This window comes from Marmota marmota, unplaced genomic scaffold (genome assembly GCF_001458135.2).
Source record: "Marmota marmota marmota unplaced genomic scaffold, marMar, whole genome shotgun sequence".
Lineage (NCBI taxonomy): Eukaryota > Metazoa > Chordata > Mammalia > Rodentia > Sciuridae > Marmota > Marmota marmota.
The window spans coordinates 54,167,744-54,183,604 of record NW_025999977.1 but is presented as its reverse complement, the minus strand read 5'-3'; the positions used below and the strand labels follow the sequence as shown (position 1 = coordinate 54,183,604).

General features: G+C 54.5%; 2 long non-coding RNA genes across 2 annotated transcripts; one reads left to right on the top strand and one right to left on the bottom strand.

Moving 5' to 3' along the window:
* The first annotated feature begins 892 nt into the window (after nt 1-892).
* On the top strand, nt 893-14,540 carry LOC125617271. The gene is made up of 5 exons (XR_007348222.1): nt 893-1,025; nt 2,016-2,721; nt 2,855-3,072; nt 7,591-8,753; nt 13,610-14,540. It is a non-coding gene; the product is annotated as an uncharacterized LOC125617271 (long non-coding RNA).
* On the bottom strand, nt 10,275-14,163 carry LOC125617273. The gene is made up of 4 exons (XR_007348225.1): nt 13,971-14,163; nt 13,617-13,733; nt 11,898-12,043; nt 10,275-11,742 (listed from the first exon to the last, which is right to left on the bottom strand). It is a non-coding gene; the product is annotated as an uncharacterized LOC125617273 (long non-coding RNA).
* Nucleotides 14,541-15,861: the final 1,321 nt, after the last annotated feature.

Below are 15,861 nucleotides of genomic sequence, written 5' to 3'. Positions count from 1 at the left end.
TAGCTGCGATGTGTGCCGGGAGAGACTGCAGCCTGGCAGGGAAGAGCTCTGGAGAGCTGCGAGCTGATCGCAGGCTCCCGTGGCCACCCAGGCGTGGAGTCTGGCCAGCAGCGAACACGCCGGCCTCAGCTGGGCCCTCAGGAAAGCCACCCTCACTGGGGAGGCAGCTCGTGGTAGAGTGCTTGCCTAGCATGTCAAGGCCCTGGGGCCCATCCCCAGAACAGAGAGGACAGGAGAAGAATTCCTATCACCAACCCCCAGATCCCCAGTGCCCTTCAGCTGTGGGTTCGTCTGTAACCACCAATCTGACCTCAGTCCTTGGGACGGGCCCACTCTAGGTGCAGAACTCCACAGCCTTGGAGTAAGGGCCGCCCTGGAGCGTGTCCAAAACAAGACCCAACAGGACAAGACTGATGTGGCAATAGCTTAGCTGCATGCCCAAGCAAAACTCAGTGGACTTTAAAGGAAGACAGCAAAATCCAGACTCCCAGCAATGTTCTGTTGTACTGTCCAGCATCCAGAGAAAAATTATCAGACATGATGAAGCTGAATCACTTGAATCGTAACCAGGAGAAAAATTAGCCAATAAGGAGCCCCGCTAAATTTCCGGGGCAAAGAGAGAGTGCCTTCTGTCATTGGGTATTTCCCCATCGATGTGCCTAGTTGCCATGAAGAAACGCAGAGCCACCATTTGGAAGGGGTCACTGGAAGCCCGGAAGAAAGCCCAGGTGGAGGCAGCCTCAGCCCATGGAGCGCTGTGGGCTTCACAGTGTGGACAGGCCTGGGGCCAGGTGCTACACAGCCACTGCCCTGAGAGGGCCACTCTGCATGAAGACGGACATGACCAAGCTCAGATGGCAGAGGCCAGGAGAGGGGCCCAGCAGGTGTGGGAAGTGCGAGTCCTTCTGCCGGGGATCGTGGAAGCCTTCACGGAGGAGAGTCCTGTTGTGCTGGGCTTCAAAGATTGGTGGGAAGAGGATACTTTTCACCCATAAAACCATAGAATACCCACATGTGATATGTTGGTAAGTTTCTTCCCTGTGAATTCTCTTTTTCTGTTTTCCTAGATGGAATTCAAAACATGTCCCCTCAACTCTGCATTTTTTGGCTAATGTTATTTCAAAAAGCATTTTCTGAGATCCTTTGTAACGTGGATCTCTGGTGGCTGTGAAGTATTGCAGTAAGTCTCTGTGACATGGTCTAGCCGACAGGTTCTCTGTGGCTGGGGACTCAGGTCATTCCATCTGCTGGAAGCACCTTGTCCTCCCCCTTTCCAGTCAGCGTCTTACCTTAGCGTCCCAGGAGCGGGGTGTTGGCTCCAAAGACACAAACGTGTTCCTGATGCAAGTGGCCAAATGGCTGTTGTAGAAGGTTCAAACTCCCTGCACACTCACTCTGGGGTTGTAATGAGTGTTTACGTGCCTTCTCCCCCACAAACCAGGCCCCGTCCGCCCTCCCCTTCCAGAGCCAGCAGGGCAGGAGCCAAGGACACCCCTTGCATCATTTGTGACCACACTTTTGCAAAGGAGAAGGATTATCTAGGGTCAGGGACAAAGCCCTAAGACACTCCAGAAACCAAGACTTGGCCACGTGTGGGTGGGCATGGGGTCTCTGGGCTCTCTCTAGGGCACTGCCATGGAGATGGGGTGGCTCTCAGAATCCTGTAAGTTTGACTTCCTCGTTTGGAGATAGAGAAATGGACCCAGGTGAGACGAGCGGCCTTCACAGAGCACAGTGCACCCAGGTCAGCCAAGGCCTGATGGTTGGTCAGGGCCCCAGGGTGTGGATGACTGAGCCAGGCTATTTCTGCCTCAGGCTTCTAGAGGGCCCCACACTGCCGGAAACCTCCACCCCAGGCTGATGTCTGGGCCAAGTCGGCCTCACTGGAGTCCCTCACCCCAATATGGGGGCAGACAAGAGCTGGGACCAGACGAACAAGAGGAGGACAGGCCAGGGAGTGACCTGGCCAGCAGGCCTCGCTGTCCCTATCTTCAGCAAGAGTTTCCTCTTCTCAGGTATCAGGAGGCCCTTCCCTCCAGCTGATAGTCACGCCCTTCAGAGACCCAGCGTCCCTGACCACACCAGCCTTGGCCAGGGGCGCCTAGAACAGGAAGCCCTTCCTCAGCCTCGAAGACCACCAGCAGCCGCCCAGAGCTGTGGGACCTTGAGCAAGTGTCTTGTTTGTTTCTTTTCGTTTTCTGGCTGATTAAACCAAACAAGGAGTTTATCAACAAGCTCTTGGGGGTCACAAAATTGTAGCAAGCCTGGGAAACGGGGCTCATGCCATGCTTCCAAAAGCAATGCCCGTGCCAGTACTGCACAAGTGCCCGCTCTCCCCCCGCATGCCACCTCTGGGTCAGGAAGCTGATCGTCCAGCTACCATCAACTGCACAGAAGACAGGGGTGTTCCTGGGCAGCCAGAACATGACAAATGTCCACCCGAGCCTCTTGCCCAGACTGTTCACCAAAAAGACACCCAGCCTCTTGCCAGTCCTGTGAACTCCTGGCAGAGATGCCCCAGACTGTAAAACCTCCCTGAGACCCTGACACACCACATCGACCGAGGGGTGAGGTGCCCCCATACCCAGGATCAAGTGTCATCTCCCGCTGGCAGGAGGCGTGAGGAGGACGGGTCTCTTGAGCAATTGTCCTAAGCGTCCCCTGTCTTCCTCCTCCGTACACCGGGGCTGGCAATGCCCTTCCACATGGCCCCGCCCACAGGTACGTTTCCACACACATCGACTGGAGCTGAGTCTGCCTTCCTCATCTCCTGTGAGTGACTGCTGTATCCGTGGCCCCCAGGGGACCTCTCACCACTCACAGTCTGTCTCCCCTCCCAACTAAATCTGGACAGGTCTTGGGACTTGCTTGACCAGGGGAACATGGCAGAAATGCGGCTGCACCAGTGTCTTCAGAGGCCTGGAAGCTTCACGCTCTCTTGGAACCCAGAGGCCATCTGTGAGGAAGCCAGACCATCCTCTGGGAGGGAAGGCCGTGTGCACAGCTGCGAGAGTGGTCCTGACCAGTCATGCAGCAGCCCACCCTAGGGAGCCCACAGAACCAGGAGAAATGGTAAGTCATGAGTGTTGAGGCGGCTTATTCCTCAGTAATAGGTAACTAAACCCCGCTCCAACATCCCAGCCTTTTTCGCTAGGTCTCCTCCAGCGCTGGTGTTTCCCAAGCAGCTCTTTGCCAGGGGCGGGGTTGAGGGAGCAGCCAGTTGCAGCATCTGCCCATTTCTTGGCGTAAACATTCCTGTCATGGATGACTTCAAGCCAGCCACAAGACAGGCAGAAACATGGAAATGCGAAGGAATATGGCCATCCTCATGGGGAGATGGGGAGCAGGTCCAGTACCCTGCCGGGCTCTCCCTCCAGCACAGCCAGCCCTACACAGAACGAGGTCAGCGGCTCACAGACGGTGTGTAAGCTCCAGCAGGTAATGTGGCAGTCACAAGCATGGTTTTTGACCGTCACAGAGCTGTTCTGGGTGGAAAGAACTGAATCTGGCTCCAAGCCCCAGATCCCCGGAGCCTCTTCTCTCTTTTCTTCCTATAAAGTGGTGGAGATGGGCTCCTCGGCTGCAGAACGGACGCTGTCTACCTCGCACCCATGAGAAGGCGGGAGGTGGTGGCCAGGCTCCAGGTACAGGGCAGCCAGGGCATTGTACTTAAGGCCAGAGCAAGAGAAGAGGGGGTTCCAGGAGCCCCTCCATCAGCTCAGCCCTGGGCTTCCTGAGGGAATATTGACCAGAGTCCTGTATGGAACAGGATGCCCACGTCCTGGGCCCGGAGGGAACAGTGCCCACACCATCTGTGCAAAATGGCTAGGGATGTGGCTCAGGGGTTAAGTGCCCTGGGTTCAATCTCTGGTACTAAAAAAAAAAAAAACAAACAAAGTTTTTATTTTGAGACAGGGTTTCACTAAGTTGCTGAGAGCCTCATTAAGTTGCTGAGGCTGGCCTCAAACTTATGATCCTCTTGCCTCAGCCTCCCGAGTCACTGGGATTACAGGCATGTTCCACAATGCCCAGCCGTAGAGCATATCTTACTTATTAAAGGTGTTTGTAAAACACGGTGGCTGAAGAGCATGGGAACAGCCTCCACTTTCTTAATGAGTGTCCCCACCTTGTGCTGGGGTGGGGGGCCACCCTCTTTGTCACTTGCCAGCTGTTGCCCTTGGGGAAGTGCCAACAGAGACGGGTTGGAGTCCAGCCCCTCTGCCCTGCCCAGGCCTCAGGGATGGACACTGGGAAATGAAAGCACTTTCACCTGGACACTTTGACAGTGGTGAGGGTCAGAAGGCCCAAGTCATCTAAAGAAAAAAAGATGTTTGAAAACGAGGGGGAAGGGGTCTGCTCGTGCTGTTGGGGAGCCCATGGCTGAGGGCCTGGCTGCAACCAGGGGCTTGAAGGAGCCATTGGGCCACCCATCTCTGCTTCGCCCTCTGTTATGCCACGGGTCTCTCCTGCTGCTGACAGACTCTCCCGGTGGCCAGACCTGTGGTCCTGGCGGGCAGGGACTCCCTCCAGCTCATCACTCCTGCCAGTCCCAGCAGAAATCCTTGGAGAAAGCTGGGCATGGTGGTGCACACCTGTGATCCCACTGACTCTGGAGGCTAAGGCAGGAGGATGAGAGCAAATTCAAGGCCAGCCTCAGCAATTTAGTGAGACCATATTTTAAAATAAAAATTAAAAGGACCAGGGGTGTTCCTCATTGGTAGAGTGCCCCTGAGTTCAAAAATCCCCAGTACCACTGGGGGTGGGAGTGGGGGACAGAAGTCCCAGAGTCTGGTTTCTGGCCAGGTCTGCCCTCAACCACTCACTGTGCCAGGAGGGAAGAATTATGTCTGTCTGGCTTGGGCCACCTGGTGGGAGGAGGGCCCAGTGGGGCCAGTCCTGGGCCTCGGCTGAGCCTTTCTGCGCTCAGGTAAATTAGTGGACACAGACAGATACCTGGGGAAGAGCCTGGAGCAGCTTCCCTGCGGCCTCCTAATCCCCCAGCTCCAAGCCTGGGCCCACCAGCGGCTCCCCTGGTGTGTGGGTTTGTGTATAAGACCTTCTTTTCAGGCATCCATGGAATTTGAAGGACGTGTACACAGATCCAGAGGTGGAGGCTCCTGGGTTAGGCAGAGTGCGAAGGTGGTCTGAGGCCCTGACTAAGCTCCTCCCCTGTGAGGGTGGGTGGGACCTGTGACTCGCCTCTAGCCAATGGGGCATGCTAAATGTGATGTCACTCCCCCAATCGGCTTAGGCTCTTCCTAGGGACCTGAAGAGTGCTTCCCTGTCGTGCTGCCCACAGACAGGGCCACGTGGAGGCTGCAGGCCAGCTTCAGGACCCAAGGGTGGCTCCAGCCCACGGCCGCCAGGAGAGGACAAATTTCTTCCTAAAGGCCAGGGTGAGAGCGCAGCCCACCGACAGCTCTGCCCCAACTGGAGACCCAGCTAGGCAGGTCCAGACCCCCACCCCAGGAGCAGAGAGATGGCAGATGTGTGTTGTTTTAAGCCACTTCATTTCAGCTTAGAAAACTAGGGCAGCCCCATTTTTCCTGGTGGAAGTCACTGCAGGAGCCCCCAGACTGTCTCCCAGGCTCAGCTTTGCGCCTGCTGGCCGGATGCGCATGCGTGGTGGGAGGATGGCCCCAGACTGCACGGGAATGGCACATTCCCCTCCTTAAGTCCCAGCAAGGCCTCCTCTTGGTCTCCAACGGCCAGTTGTCACCTGAGGACTGTTGGGGTCATTCCCGTCATGCTCCAGGCCTCCTGATCACCCATTCTTGTCCACGTCTCTTCTCCCCAAGGACTCCCCCACGAACACCCCCTCAGCCTTTCTTTTCCTCTCCCCTTCAATGCTCAGCTCAAGCCTGCCTGGGAGGCGGGGTCTGACCCCAGGGCTCCTCTTTGCCTCGGGTGCCCCCTGCTCCTTGCAGCTCCTTTGGCCTGGATCCCACCTGCACTCTGGGTGGTGCATTGAGAGGGCAGCAAGGGTGCAGGACAAGCTCAGGGCTGGCCCTCAGCAAGGGCCTGTTGAAATGAATTAATGAGGACCACGTCTACTTTCTGGATGGGGTAGGGTCATTTTGCCTTCCGTACCCCTAAAGGAGGAGTGGGAACCCCCATGAACAGGACCATTTGGGGACAAATGCTCTCAAAGCCCACTCCCAGTCGACCTGAGGGCACCGGGCGTCCACCTGGCACTTGGATGCAGAGGCTGGGGAAGCCCACCCAGGCTGTTTGAGCTGCTCCTCGGCCACCTCTTCCCCACCACATAGCACACATCCTCTCATCCCAGGAGGGGAAGTGGAGGCTGGCCAGAGAGGAGCCTGTCTCTGCAGGTCACCCACTCCCCATCTCCCCCCGCCGCCTGCTGTGGTCTACTAGGGCAGTTGACCTGGGTGTGCCCTCTGCAGGGGAAGTCCAGCCCTTCCAGTGGCCAGGGAGGGACTTTCTCAGAGCAAGAGCAAAACAAAGCCCTCAGGGAGCCCCTGTGTGACACAGAGCTCCCAGCACCGGCTTCCCACCTGTCCCCTCCCAGAGGAACCTGCCAGCCAAGAGCCCTCCCTTCCTGCCTCCAGTGCTCTGTGAACTGGAGCCAGGAAACCAGAGGGATGGGAATTGAATGGTCTCCAACCCCTGCTCCCAAACAACTGAGCCGGAAAGTCTGACCACGCATCTAAAAGGCAGTTCTCATCATAGGACGGTTTGCTCTCAAGGGACATCCTGGGACCACCCCAGCTGAAGTGGCTGCCAGCCTCGGGTGGGAAATGGGTGCTATCTCATTCACCAGGGATCCTGAGGTGCCTCCACCTGCCCCAGAGGGTAGAGCACTTGCCTAGCTTATGCAAGGGTTCAATCCCCAGCACTCAAAAAAAAAAAAAAAAAAAATTCAGTGAAGCGGAGGCAAAGTGTGTGTGTGTGTCCCAATGTGTGGCACACCCTGTGGGACAGACAGTGGTCAACACAGTAGCTCTGTGCTTATCTTCATCAGTGCATCTTAATAAGCTCCTATTTCCCAGTGGTAAGAATGGTGTTTTGGGAGTCTGTGGCACGAATTTAGAGCATGTTATTAATCAAGTCCCAAATGTATAAGGGACCAACTTCACTGACAAATTCTTCCTTTATACATCTTTTTTGAGCAAAAAATGTCTGTCTGCACAGGGTCCTGGCCCACCTGGTGCTCTCGTGTTGTGGTGCAGTTAGCTGGGGCTCCACCGAGGGGCCCTCACTCAGGTGTCTATGGGAACAGCCAAGCAGCCCTGGTGCCCTGCCACATCTGTGCAAGCACCAGAGTGTCCTCAGATCTGGGGTCAGGCCTGGGATCAACAAAACTGGGGTCAGGGGTTCCACCCTGGAGCAGAGCCAGGCTGACCACTGGCCCCCATGTCGGCAGTCCTAACATCCCTGGCCACTCGGAATACCCTGTGCATCCCTGAGGGTCAGCCTCACATGGAGCAGCCAGTGAGCCACGGTTGAGGCTATTTCTACCAGGTGACCTCTGTGAGGCAGGAGCAGCCCAATCATGCCTTGAGCAGCTGCCCACTGTCCCCAGATCTCCCTCCAGCCCAGCTTGTCCTCCCCACTCCCTGTGCCCAGGACTGCTGCCACTCCTCTAAGACTCACCCCCTGCTGCCTTTTTGGGTGTCTGGCTGGATGCATGGGGTGCACATCCTTCCAGCCCCCGACTTCCACGTGCTGATCCCATAGGCCTGCGGCAGAGAGCTGGACGTGGTGAAGACAAATGTCAGCAGTCAGGTATGTGCAGCTCCAAAGCTCTTCCTGTCACCCTACGAAGCCATGGAGAGTGCCCATGGAATTGGGCTTTTAGGGCCATGCCTGCTTCTGTAGGTTATCCCAGAAGACCCAGGCTGAGCTCAGGAGGCCTGGCCCCCACTGCCAGCAGGATGACAGGGCTACCCAGCCTCTCCGCCTCTTCCTCTGCTTACCTGTGGAGATAACGGCCTCTTCCTGGGTAATCATGAGGAGATAACAGAGAGAAGTGCTTGTAAATATGTGAACAGGGACTATCATCCTGGCCCACATGTGCCAGGCTCTGAGCTCAGACAGCCCAGACCTGGGGGTCAGGCCTGGGGATCAGGCCTGGTATCAACAACCCTGGGGTCAGAGGTTCATTTGGGAGCAGAGCCAGGCTGACACCTGGGACCCCACAGTCAAAGACCCCTGCCTTTGGAGAGTGTCCCAGCCCCAGTGGCCATGCCACCCCATAGCCTCCTTGGGTTCCCAGGCCTCTTTTGGAGCCCAGCTGGTGGGACCTGCAAATGCCAGCAGGGCCAGAGGCCTCAGGCAGAGCCTGGTGTAAAAAGCCCTTGGAGCAAACACGCCCCAGAGCCACCTGGTCCCGGTGGGAGGCAGCCTGGGAGGCCAGTGGAGGAAGTGGTCTTTCCTAAGGGCCTCACTTGGGGTAAGGCCCTGCAGGAGCTCCCTGCGCTTCCCAACACCTGTGGGGCCTGTGCCGCTGCTGAATATGGCCAAGAAAGATGCAGTGCTCGTCCTGAAGACGGAACACAGGGCTCCTGCCCCTGGCCCTGGGTCAGGCTAGCCTTGGGGCTGCCAGCCTAGTGCGTGCAGGGGCGTGCTCTTCGAATGACTCCCTGGCAGGCTCCGCACACTGACTGAGCTTACTTTTACCCCAGGATAGAGATCCACAGTCAGCCTGGGACTTGGGAGCATGGCAATGATGATCACGTGGGCAACTCCAGTGTGGAGGGCCTTTGAGGTCCGCCAGAGCAAGCTGCCTGGTTAGTACACCATCCCTTGATGTCCTCGGGCACTGGCTGGGAATACAGAGTACCAAGATCCTCGACGCTGGAGCCCCTTCTGTTACGTGGCATGGTACTTGTGTGGAACCTATGCTCATCCCCCGTGGACTTTAAATCATCCCTAGGTTACTTAGAACACCTAACACAACATAAAGCTAATTGTTATACTGCATTGTTTAGGGAATGATGATGGTGGGGGCCAGGGGGAGTCCGCATGTTCAGCACAGATGAAAAAATTTTTACCAAATATTTTTGACCAGCCCTTGGTGGAATGCAGCAGCAGATCCAGGGGCACAGAGGTATGAGTAATGCAGTCTGTCAGCACCATGCACCTCAGCAAGAACCACCCAGTGCCCAGGACTGAGTGCCACCCAAAACCCCAAGATCTCGGACTGGCCCCCAGGCCTCAACAACCAGCTGGGCCAAGGTGGGGATCTCCTCTGTGTCCCTATGGGTTTCTGCCCAGCCCGGCTCAAGTACACCTCACACTGGAGAACTCACTGCCAGGGGGTAAGCCATCCACCTATCACAATCCTAGTCCTATTCACTGTTCCTACAGGGAGGTCTGAGAGCAGACTGCAGAATGATTCTTTGAAGAGAGACCACCCCCTCCCTAGCCAAGGGGTCACTGTGGTGGAAACAGCCCCAGGCCCTGACAGCTATGGGGTCCAGTGAAGCAGAGTTAACTGATGGGGGGGGCCTTGAAGAGGGGGAGGATCTGGGGCACAACACACATGGAGGGAGCTCCCCTGAGGATAGAAGGTCCGGGCTTTTTAGGACAGGACTATCCCTGCTAAGCCATCCAATATACTCCTCCTTCATCCTGACCTTCAGTCTCCTTGTCCACACATTTGACCCTGAAGGGATTAGGCCACTTCCCAGATGAGACCCAGAAATGAGGAGGAAAATCAGCCTGAACAGGTGCTCAGAGCCACGGTGACAAGGAGAGAAATCCCTGTGGATACTGGTGGAGGCATTTCCAAGTGGACATGGGCTGTGCCCTGTGGTGGTGATTTTGCTGAACTCTTAAAGAACAGGAGGCCTCAGTAGACTGGGGCTGGGGGACAGTCAGGGACAGGCCCATGCTAGAAAAAGCTGCTGGTTGGGCAAACCAGGCAGCTGGCTTCCCTGAGAGTTGGGGTATCTGCCCTGGCTGGTGCAGTCCACCCCTTTCTTGGAAATCCAAGCTCCTTAACACAGCTCGATACGGAGTCTTCCCGCCCCTGGCCCTAGTCTTTCCCTCCAGCCTCCAGCATCCTTCTTCCTACTCTTGGATCTGGTCACTTACAGGCCCCCCAAATCTCCACACCTGCCCCTTTGGCCCAGTATAGCATGTACATTCTGCTCTTTTACACAAAACGTGGACACACACACACACACACACATGCACACACATGCGCGCATGCTACCTGAAGAGCTTACTCTTGAGTCATCTCTTACAGTGCATTATTTGGAAAAAATCCTTGCATGTTGGATTGATTTTATATTTTATTGAGAAGCTGCAAAAATAGAGTCCCATGTACCCTTCACCCAGGTTCCCCGCAGTTAGCATCTTTCATAATCATGCACATTTGTCAAACTAAGCAGTGAACATTGTACAAGACTACCAACCAAGCCACAGGCTTTACCCAGCCTCCACCAGCATCCCACCAGTGCACTTTCCATTTCCAGGGTCAGCCCAGGACCTGTTATGTGTCCACCCATAGGGCCTCCTCTCACCCAAGAGGCTTCCTCGGTCCCTCCTAGTTTTCCATGACCATGACCTCAACCCCTTGGAAAGGTCCTGCTGAGGCATTTTGTAGAGTGTCCTCAGCATGGATTTTTCTGATGTTCTCTCATGATCAGACTGCAATTCTGCCTTTTTGGTAAGAGTAACAGGAAGGTGAGGGGCTTCTGTCTCCCCAGATCAGAGCCTGTACAATGTCTGCACAGGTTATCACTGCTGAGTCAGTTTACCCCGTCCCTTGGGTAAAATGATGTCTGCAAGCTTTCTCCACCACCGATTTCTCCCCTCCAGTCTGTGGCTCTAAGCGCGCACTCAGGGGCAGAGGAGGTCAGCTCCACTCCCTGGAAGGGCCATCTCTAAATGTCATTGAAATTCTGCAGCCCAAACATGTTCCTTACCCTCCATTTTCTTATTTGCCTGCATTTTCTTGATCTCCTCTTCAAAACCTTCATTGACCTCCCCCTCTGAGTGGCTTTGTTAGCTCATTGGAAGGGGACTGTTTCCAGGACCCCAAGGATACCCAAACCCGTAGTACCACAAGGGCCTATATAAAATGAAGCATTTGCATCTAATCTACATACATCTTCTCTCACACTTTATATCATCTCTAGATAGCCTACCATGCCTAATGTGATGTAAATGCTGCGTAAATAGTTACTGTACGGCATTGTTTGGGGAATACTGACAACGTTGCAGACCTAATTTTCTGTGTGCATTTTCAGTCAGTAGTGGTTGCAGAACCCAGGGCTGTGGAGGGCTGACTCCTCTCTGATCTCTCCTGGTGCTTCTTAGTTTGCTGGTGAGCTTCCCTATCACAGGGCAGCTTCTTTTTAGACACTTTTGGAGTAGTTATCAGGCTCCTTGGCCAAGTATTTATATAAGCACCATCTCCTTAATCCCCATGACACTCCTGTAAATAGACAGTTTACCATCCCCACTTAACAGATGAGGAAACCTCAGGGCAGTTATGCAACTGCCCAAGACCTATCTCTTCCCTGTGCCTGGGCTGGTGGTGGCATCACGCCGAGCTTTAGCAGGAACTTGCTTGCTAAAGAGCAGCCTGCACGTGGATGCCCAGGACAAGGCAAACCAGCCAGCCCCGGGCCACTGCTGCCCTTAACTGCTGGGGGGTCAAGCATGCAGTCAGTGGGTGCTCCTTCCTTCTTGGACAAGTCTCCATGATGTTGCCACTGGAAAGCCATCATCCTTGCAGCGGGGCCAGGGCTCCAGCTCTTCAAGTTCCTGCAGGGCAGTGGGGAAGCAGGGCAGGGTGGGTGGGAAAGGCAATGCCAACGACTCGCAGACCGTGAGCGCAGAGCCATCGACCTGGACCTCCCCACCCCTCCCCACCTCTCTCAGCTCCCCAGGCTGCTGGTGGGTGGCCCTCAGTGACCCACCTGATGGAAGGTGTCCAGGCGGGAGGTCCAGACCAGTCACGGCAGGAAGCCTTTTCTAAGCTCATGCTGGCTAAAAGGTCACCAGTGTCTTGGTGAGGAGCCAGCCCAGTCTGCACCAGGCCTGGTCTGAACTTGATCTCTACACGCTTTGGAGTCAGAGTTCCCAGAGTGAGACACAGACAGACAGTGGGAAATGGTCATGGTTATGAATTGAGCAATAGAAGAGATCCCCACATAGGGACACCTGTGAGGAGCACATCCAGTGACCAGGAGTCCCCCCGGTCCTAGGGAAGTCCCTGGAGGGAGGAACAGCCTGCCTGGGGAAGCTCTGATCTGGGGACTGGCCTGCCTGGGGCCTGAAATTTCCTTCAAACGGTTAAAATCATTTTTGCGCTGGGTCAGGAGGATGGCCAGCTTAAGGTCTTCCCTTCCCAAGACTGTGGCACTTGGAGATAGTCCCCCCAAATGTCTGTCAGCTGGAGTGGAGACCTGGCACACCTCAGGTATCTGGACAGACTCCTGCTCATCCCCCTGCAGGGAACACGAAGTAACCCAGTGGATGCTCTTCACTGCCATTCTGCCAAAGCCTCCCGCTCCCGGCTGGCCCTGCTGCCCTTTCTGGCTGGGTGCCAGACCACACTGGGTCACTGGGGAAGCTGGGCTGGCAGCACACCTAGTGGCAAGCGGTTGGCCTGGCAGATGGGCCAGGCAGCCACGGGACAGTATTCCCCTCCCAGGCCAGCGGGGGACTCGCTGCTGCTCAAGGTCATGCTGGCCTCTCAAGGCCCTCATACAGGGCTGTTCTCTGAACAGCAGCCCTGGGGCATTTGGTCCCAGAGGTGGCAGGCTGACACCGGACTGTGGGCAAGGGCTGAGTAGAGAGGAGTCTGGAGGCAGGTCTGGCCATTTCTCTGCTCCTGCTCCTGGGCGATTGGGAGGAGCTGCTCCAGTCTCCATTTCTTTCTAAACAAAATGAGAGGCTTGGGCAGAGCAGTATCCTCATGGCATGATCCCTCAACCATAGGCAGCAACAATTCTGAGGATATGTTGGAAGTACAGATCCTCAGACCCTATCAGAGACCTCGGCCAGAGCTCAGGGGTGGGCATGGCAGCCTACTTCACCACATCTTCCAGGCTCAAGTTTAAGGACCAGGGGCCAAGTCGATGCCACAGGTCTCTTCCTAGACACATGTCAATGTATTGGGCTGCCAGTGCATAGGAAGGTCTTACGCTAAGAGATGGAGAATGCCAATGTGGAGGAGGTCCATCATTAGTAGTGAAAGGCCACCTCCATCCCCTAGATAGTTACCTCCTTACCACCTAATATCAGCTCAAGTGACTGTCCCAGACCCGCCCTCCCTACAGTTCCTCAGGCAGGAATAATGAGATCCCCTCTGCTGCCCACTGCACCAGGGCCACATGGTATCCTGGGTAGGTAACAAATCTTGCTTGTGGGTCAGTCTCTCCCTCTAATGGTGGGGAGCTCAAGGACAGAGGGCAGGTCTTATTCCTCCATGGTGTCCACAGCCCTGAGCATCTGGGTTCCGTAGGCTATGCTTGCCCAGGCTCTGCGAGGTCCCTGCCAATTCCCTGGACCCTCAGAGAAGCTTCCAAGGTCCAACAACATCCCCAGCACATTCCGGGGCTTTCCTTTGATAAAAGCTACAGGTTAGGACTGTGCTGCCCCTCACCCCCGATCACCTGACCCATAGGCACAACCTGGTTCTTCCTCTCAGAAGAATTGAAGACAAACACACGGAGAGGGTGCTCCAGCCTGGCGACACACAAAGATGGCTCAGCACAGGAGCACGGGGAAGCCAGAGGCACGGAGCAAGCCTGTGGGGCGGGACAGGGCATGTCACTCAGCTCAGCTCCTGTAGGACCAAAGCAGCACTCCTGAGGGCAGCAAGCAAATGTCCCCTTTGTGTCTGGGGGGAGGTGCCAAAGCTCCCTGGCCCAGGCCCACCTTCCAGGGTTCAGCAGGTGCTCTCGGCAGCCCACTTTCCAAGGAGATGGTGGGAGAGTGATTCTCTGGACTTGAGCCTGGATGTGGATTCTGGGCCCGCCACTCACCAGCCAGTGCAGATGGTGAGCTGCCTCACTTCTCCACTCTTCCGTTACTTCGTACGTAAAGTGGGTTGAGCCTGCAATCTCAGCTACTCAGAAGGCTGGAACTGCTTGGTCCCTTGGCTTCACCCCTGCTCTGGCCAAAAACTACAGAATTGCTGCTGAGACCAGGATCTGTGACCTGAAGAGGGAATCTTGGGTGACTCCGGGGTTGAGGGCCGGGAGGAGGAGCTGGTCCCTGTGAGTCCTCCCCTCTTAAAAGTTGACAGAGCCAAGGTGACCTGGAAATCAGCTCTTCCAAATTCACTGCAGAAAGGAGACCAGTCCTTGGCAGAACAGCGGATTATCAGATTTGGGAGGGGCCTACAGACCCATTGACTCCAAGGGTCCCATTGACCCCAAGATTTCAGAACACATGTGGGGGGCTGCCATTAGGTGGCCAACATTTTCTTTTCACAAGTGAAGGCATTATGGGCCATCTGGGATCACCACCTTGCCATAAAAGATAGGACATTTTAGCAAGAAAAAGTTAGGAGGATATAATATCAAAATAAATGATGAGATTCTTAAATTGTACTTAACTGTACGTCCTAGTCCATTTTGTGCTGCTATAACAGAATACCACAGGTGGGTGATTCATGACCAACCCACTAACATTTCAACAGTATTAAATAGTTCAGTTTTACTAGGTACAGTGGTGCAGCGACCCCAGCAATTTGGAAGGCTAGGTAGAGGATAGGAAGCTTGAGGTTGGCCTGGGCAACTCAGTGAGACCCTGTCTCAAAATAAACACAAAGAGTTGAGGTTATCCTCAGTGGTAGAGTGCCCCAGGGAGACCAGACCTGTACACACCAGCCTGGCAGAACCATCCCTAGTGGACGCGCGCACACACACACACACACACACAATTTTAAGGACAGAATTTTGTTGGCACCTGGTTCTGAATGTTGGTAAGTTCAAGACTGAAAGGCTGGCAAAGGCCTTCTTGCTGTGGCAAAAAGAGGGGAACAGAGACAGTAAGAGGGGGTCCAATCTACCCTTTCATAAGGCACTCACTGTATAAATCCACCGACAAGGGCAGCGTCTTTGTGGTCTAGCCACTTCTTAAAGGTCCCACTTCTAACACCACCACATTGGAGATCAAATTTTCAACACCTGAAGGTTTTTTGTTTGTTTTTTTAAATTGTTGTTATTGGTCCTGGGGATTGAACTCAGGAGTGCTTTGCCACTAAGCTACATCCTTGCCCCCCCCCTTTTTTTTTTAAGTTTTAATTTTGAGACAAGGTCTTACTAAATTGCTGAGGCTGGCTTTGAACTTGAAATCCTTCTGCTTCTGTTTCCCAAGTGGCTAGGATTACAGATGTGCATCCAGTGCATAAACTTTGAGGGACACATTAAAACCCTAGCGTGGTTTTAAAAAATGAAAAAGTTTTCAGGAATCTGAGGCAGGAGGATTGCAAGTTCAAGGACAGCCTTAGCAACTTAGGGAGGCCCTAAGCAACTTGGTGAGACCCTATCTCAAAGTGAAAAAATAACAAAAAAGATCTGGGATGTGGCTCAGTGGTTAAGCACCCCTGGGCTCACTCTCCAACACCAAAAGAAAAAAAAAACAGAGTATGAAATAACAAAAAAAAAAAATTATTTTTTTTCTCATCCATAACAAAAATATGAAAACTTACTTGATTATAGGACAAGGCAGAACGAATGCAACTCCAGTTTTTCAGGTCAAAAAAACAGACTGAAGGGGAGGAAGGGACCTGCCCAAAGTGACCCAGCACTTTAATGCCAGGACCCACAGTGAGAGTCCAATTTTTGGTCCAGGATCATCCTAACATGCTTGCTGAGTTCTCTGCGTGGGCAACCAAACCTGCTGCTTCTCCTGACTCTCAGTGGGTCA